The sequence below is a fragment of the Notamacropus eugenii genome, chromosome 6 (genome assembly GCF_028372415.1).
Source record: "Notamacropus eugenii isolate mMacEug1 chromosome 6, mMacEug1.pri_v2, whole genome shotgun sequence".
Taxonomy (NCBI): domain Eukaryota; kingdom Metazoa; phylum Chordata; class Mammalia; order Diprotodontia; family Macropodidae; genus Notamacropus; species Notamacropus eugenii.
The window spans coordinates 239,368,294-239,375,045 of record NC_092877.1 but is presented as its reverse complement, the minus strand read 5'-3'; the positions used below and the strand labels follow the sequence as shown (position 1 = coordinate 239,375,045).

Genomic DNA, 6,752 nt, shown 5'->3' with positions numbered 1-6,752 from the left:
ATTTGGAAATTAGAAAAATGTCACTGTTATACTGAAAATTAACTGATCCATAATGAAAAAGTCTTTTAAATTCTTTTGTGCTGCATGGTACTTTGATGAAAAATTTCCTCAAATTATTTCCATTTCCTGCCCACTGAAGTACTATAGATATTGCAAAGGTGGCCATGAAAATTTAAAGAAAAAATTTTGTTACCGCTGATAAATCACTGACCGCTAAGATCTTACTTGATGTTTAAGAGATAAAATATCTGCTTATGTGTACATTGCTTGAACACATATAATATATACACATATATATTTACATGTATAAATTTATGTGCATATATCATATTTGTATATGTGCATACATCCATACACTTTTATAGATTCATTATGTATATAAATTTTTATTTACCACAGACATTATGAAATGTATATAAAATATAAATTTTCAAACATGAGATAAAGTATTTTGAAATCAATATTTTATTTGATGTAACATATTCTTTCACTAAAGCATAATAATATAATTGTCATGAAATTTTATGAGAATAATGTGATTGAACAGACTTCATTTTTAAAAGCATCTTGAGAGCAGGTACCAGAAGTTGTGGGTGACAGAGGACCTATCCTCTTGCTCCCCAGGCTCCTCCCCTTTCCCAGGCATGCACAGTCATAACCAGGGTATATTTCTGAAGACCGTCCAAAACTTGTACCTTTTTGACTAGGATGAAGTTTATCTGCACTACTACAAGTGGCAATGCAATAGGCAGGAAGGGGATGCCAAGGAGGAGAAGCACAAGCTGATATATGGAATGCTTTTCTCCATCTTTTGTCATCAAGATGTCATTTGTGGACATGAAAGACAGATTCCTGACTTTCCAGACAAGCTGTTACAAGCTCCATTACTATGAGACACTCTCTGGGTTCAAGGTTGTAATGAACACAGACTTGGGTGTGGAATCCGTTGGATATATACTACACCATATTTAAAGAGACCTGTATGTGGAGTTGGTGACAAAGAATCCTCTGTGCTCACTGGGTCAAACTGTACAAAGTGAATTTTTTTGCAGTTGACTTGACACTTGCCTTTGATCGCTCTCCTTCTCTGCCTGGGCTGGCTGAGAAAAGCATTCCTCTAGAATGACTTCTGTATTCATTCTAGATCTCCCAGTTTGCTTTCATCACTTGAAGATCCTTCCAATCATCTGCAGTGATATTCCAAGCGCTGTTTTGAAGTGGCTACTTGAGAAAACCCAGGACAGAATTCCCCTACGGACTCTTCCAATCTACTTGCCCTTTTTTTCTGATATTCTTATGCCACCTAGTCAACCCTACCTTCTTCCAGTCCCCTTTCTTGCTGCTGTATTGAGAAATGGAGAATAAAATTTTAGCCTCTCAAAAACACATAAATAAAAGCATACTGGACAAACTGTCATATAGAAATTTAGAGCTTTGTCTGGTTCCAAAATGAATTCATTTTTTGCTATTTATTTCTGTCATAAATGAAAAAATATATTAGAAAGATATGTAGATCCAAATTAAAGAAGTAAATTATTGATTGGATGTACTGACTAATGAAATTCAATCTTCATTTCATTTGCCAATTATATAAAGGTTTCTGTCAGAATTTTAAATAATTATATTTTTTCAATTGACAAAAACATATTTTCTTTTTTTCTCACATTTCCCTGTTTAAAAAACAAGCAAAATAACTAACTGTAGCAATAAAAATACTGACGGGGGACCTGCTATCACAGGTTCTTAGATATGCATTTATAAAACTAAAGGTAACTATTGAGGGGTCAAGAATCACTTTAATGAAGCACATATATCATTCACTGAGATCAGGGGAAAATGTCAGAACCCTGACCTTTGGAGAAAATACGGAGAAATCAAAATCAACAGACAAGCTTTCAAACATCTGACAGATTACCAGACAGATCTCACTGTCTGACTATAGTTAACTGAGGGAAAAACATCAACATCTAGGTTTTCAAAGACATGGGGCTCCTTAGTGGGTCTCCTGGGTTCTGTCTGGCCAAATAAACACTTCCAGTCAGTAAGCCCCAAAGTAAAATCCCACCCTCAGAGTATTTACACATTTATCAGAGTCAGAAGGGATTATAACCCTTGAGAACCAGTGTCTCATTAACAAAAGGTATGGAACTTCCTACAAATCTTCTCAGGCCCATTATTTGGCGGGGAAGACCTTAGTTAATCACATTAAAATAATTAACAATAAAAATACTAATATTGCTTCACCTTAAAAAAAAATATTGTTTCCGTACTTTACTCCTAGTAAAGACTCTTGGTTGCTGAAGGCAAGATTCAATCAAAGGCACTTGATTATACTAAAATAAAAACAACAAAGATCCTACTTTGATGGTCATCAAAACAAAACAACCAAACAAAATAGTTTAACATATATGTTTAGCAAATTTATATCTCACTTGATGTCAGAAGTCCTCACCGTAACTAGGAAGCACTAAATTTTTATCTTTTAAAATATTAGTTCATATCCATTAAATTTCTTCATGTGTAAGGTTATTAAAACAGTTCAAAAATAGCTTTTCATGAATGTGGAAATATGAGAGCTTTTATAGGTAACATAATAGCATTCTTTCTTTTTATTTTTTAATTTTCATTTTTTGCAGTGTTCTACAATTCCATATGTCTTAGACTTTTCCCCTCCCTCCCTTACCCTCTACCTCCCTACTCCCTTCCTCAGATGGCATACAGTTTTATATAGATTCTACACATACATTTCTATTAAATACATTTTCATCTTAGTCATGTTGCATAGAAGAATCAAAATGAATAAGAGAAATCATAAAGCAAACGAAAACCTAATACAAAGTAAATGATCTGCTTCTATCTGTGATCCAATTCAACAATTCTTTCCTGGATGTGGAAGGCCCTTTGCCTCAAGAGACCATTGGGAATTACTTAAGACTTTGCATTGTAATGAAGTACTAAGTCTACCAGAAAAATTCCTCGAATGCTGTGGTTGTTCCTGTAACCAAAATTCTCCTTGTTCTGCTCCTTTCACTCAGCATCAGTTCATGTAAGACTTTCCAGTCCTCTCTGAAGTCTTCCTGTTCATCATTTCTTATAGCACAGTAGTATTCCATTACATTCATATACCATGATTTATTCAGCCATTCCCCAATTGATGGCCATCCCTTTGATTTCCAGTTTTTGACTACCACAAAGAGCTGTTATAAATATTTTTTGTACATGTGGGACTCTTTCCCATTTTTATGATATCTTGGGGATACAGTCCTAGAAGTGTTATTGCTGGATCAAAGGCTATGCATCCTTTTTAACATTCCAGAAATGAGTAAATAAAGATCCAGTGGGAGTGAAAATTATTAAATTTATCAAACGATAGAGAAGTCCAGAAGAATGAGGCCCAAGAAGAGGGTAATGCATTTGGCAATTAAGAAATTGGTGATAATTTGAAGAGGATACTTTCAGTTGAGCAAGGAAACAAAAATATGAGTAAGTTCAGAGCTTCGGAGATTCAGAGGTCAGTGATGACCTAGTCAGAGGTTCTTAAAATGTTATCTTTGAAATTTTTTTTAGAAAAATGAATTCCAAAGATCACAGGATTAACGTAGCTATTTCAATATCCATATTATAATATAATAGGTTTTCTTTGTGACACTATATATTTTATTTTTTTGAATTTAAGAACAAAACTTTGAGAAGGGATTGTCTAACTTACATAAACTAAGAAAGATTTCATGACTCAAGAAAAGTAAAGCAAAAGAATTTCTGACCTGAATGAAAAATCAGGAAGTTTAGACATAGGGTTAAGAGACTGGGGTTCAAATTTTGTATTACATTGTTATTAACTAAAAGAAAATTGCCATTCTGTCAACTTTCAGTATTAGAGTCCTTTTATCACTGAAGTGGGAGAAGCAAGATTTGAATTATATATTCCCTTGAATCATTGTCAAAATATCATAAGCTATGGTTTCATCTCACTAGTAATGTCAATGTCCATGAACATTATTATTGTCAAAGAGGAATTTATAATTTTATAAATGTCATGAAAAGTATTTCTTATTTTATAGTAGCTTTTCAATGTGCTTAAAGTGATAACAAGAAAGAAAGGTGAAAGTTTAGAGAAAATACTGCAAAATTGAGACAGTGTTAGATTTGAAGTTAGAGGACCTGCTTCACATTTTGGAACAGTCAACTACTGTCGTTGTAATTCTGGGGAACTTGATTGCCTTTTTTGAACTTCAGTCTACCAAAGTAAGTTTTCATTTGTGTATAAAAGAGTTGGACACAAAAATAACAGTAATGGTAATGATGATGACTTTGTAGTGTGCTTTAGGATTTGCAAAGTGTTTTAACATATTAACATATTTTGCCTTCATGGCAATCTTATAAAGTTCTAACTGTTAATATGATGAAGTTGTATATTAATAAAATGAGTCAGATAGAGGATACTAAAGGAACTGGTGATGTCCTGTAGAAAGAAGAGATGGACAAGACAGAGGGTAAGATTTTGTGCTGAAAGGGATCTTAGAGTGCTTCTTATCCTATAATTGATTTTTAATTAAATTAAAATTATTTTATTTGTTTTCAGTGTTCAGCAGTCTTTTCCATATATCTTAGATTTATCCCCCTCCCTCCTCATTTAACCTCTTCACTCCCCAATCCCTCCCTGAGACAGCATACAATATTATATAGGGTCTGCAGGTACATTCCTATTAAATACATGTTGCATAGAAGAAGTAAAATGAATGGGGGAAACCATAAAACCACAAAAAAAATGAAAGATAATACAAAAGAAAATGGTCTACTTCTATCTGTGATCCAATTCCATAGCTTTTTCTGTGTATGTGGAAGGTGCTTTGCCTCAAGAGTCCATTGGAAATTTGTTTTTTAAGTCTTGCTTTGCAAATAAGTACTAAGTCTACCAGAAAAATTGTTCACACACTGTGATTGTTGCTATGTACAAAGTTCTCCTGGTTCTGCTCCTTTCACTCAGCACCAGTTCGTATAAGTCTTTCCAGGCCTCTCTGAAGTCTTCCTGTTCATCATTTCTCACAGCACAATAGTATTACATTACATTCATATACCAAAACTTTTCCAGCCATTCCAAAATTGATGGACATACCCTTGATTTCTAGTTTTTGGCCACCACAAAGATAGCTGCTATAAATACTTTTGTACATGTAGGACCCTTTCCTATTTCTATGATATCTTTGGGATAGAGTCCCCGAGACAACATTGCTAGGTCAAAGGTTATATACATATCTGTAACCCTTGGAGCACAGTTCTAAATTGCTCTCCAGAATGGTTGGATCAGTTCACAGTTCCACCAACCATGATTTAGTGTTCCAGTTCTCCAACATATATCATCTTTCTGTTTTGTCATGTTAGCCAGTCTCATAGGTGTGATGTGGTACCTCCAAGTTGTTTTGATTTGCATCTCTCTAATCAAATAGTGATTTAGAGTAGTTTTTAATATGACTGTAGATAGTTTTAATTTCTTCCACAGAAAACTCCCTGTTCATATTCTTTGACCATTTATCAACTGAGGAATGAAAAGTATTTTTGTACATTTGAGTCTGTTCTCTATATAGTTTAGAAATGAAGCTTTTATCATAGACACTAGCTGCAAAAAATCTTTCCCAGATTTTTGCTTCCCTCCTAATTTTCAATGCAATGTGTTTGTTAGTATAAAGTCTTTTCAATTTAATGTAATCCAGATTATTGATTTTGCACTTCATAATGATCTCTGTCTCTTCTTTGGTCATAAATTTCTTAATTCTTCATAAATCTGACAAACATACTATTCCTTGTTCCCCTAATTTATTTATAGTATCAATCTTTATACCTAGATCATGTATCCATTTGGACTTTTTTGCTGTGTAGAGTATCAAGCACTGGTCAATGCCTACTTTCCATCACACTGTTATCCAGTTTTCCCAGAAGTTTTGTCAAACAGTGAGTTCTTATCCCAGAAACTGGAGTCGTTGGGTTTATCAAATGGTAGATTGACTACTGTCTTGAGTACCTAATCTATTCCACCAATCTACCCCTATGTTTCTTAGTCAGTACCAAGTGATTTTGATGATTGCTGTTTTGCAACACAATTTGAGAAGTAGTATGGGTAGGCCACCTTCTCTATCATTTCCTTTCATTAGCTCCCTTGATATTCTGGAACTGTTCTTTCAGGTGAATTTTGGCATTATTTTTTCCAGCACGAGAAAATAATTATCTGGTAGTTTGACTGATATGGCATGGAACAAGTGAATTAATTTAGGTAGGATTGTCATTTTTATTATATTAGCTTGGCCTACCAATGAGCAACTGATGTTTCCCCACTTACTTGGATATGACTTTATTTGTGCAAAAAGCGTTTTGTCATTGTGTTCATGTAGTCCATGGATTTGTTTTCGAGGTAGGCTCCCAGATATTTTGTAGTGTCTACCATGGCATTAAATGGGATTTCTCTTTCTATCTCTTGCTGTTGGGATTTGTTAGTAATATATAGAATTGCTGATGATTTATGTGGATTTATTTTGTAACCTGCAACTTTGCCAAAGTTGTTTCTTATTTCAAGAAGTTTTTTACTTGATTTTCTGGAATTCTCTAAGTATATCATCCTATCATGTGCAAAGAGTGACAACTTAATTTCTTCTTTGTCAATTCTAAATACTTAAATTTATTTTTCTTCTCCTGTTCCTACAACTAACATTTCTAATACCATATTGGTGGTAACGAACATCCTTCTTTCACCCCTGATT

The 6,752-nt window shown here is 33.9% G+C and overlaps 1 pseudogene; it reads left to right on the top strand.

The window, feature by feature from the left end:
* The first annotated feature begins 644 nt into the window (after window positions 1-644).
* Window positions 645-1,104, top strand: LOC140512280 (trafficking protein particle complex subunit 1 pseudogene; annotated as a pseudogene).
* Window positions 1,105-6,752: the final 5,648 nt, after the last annotated feature.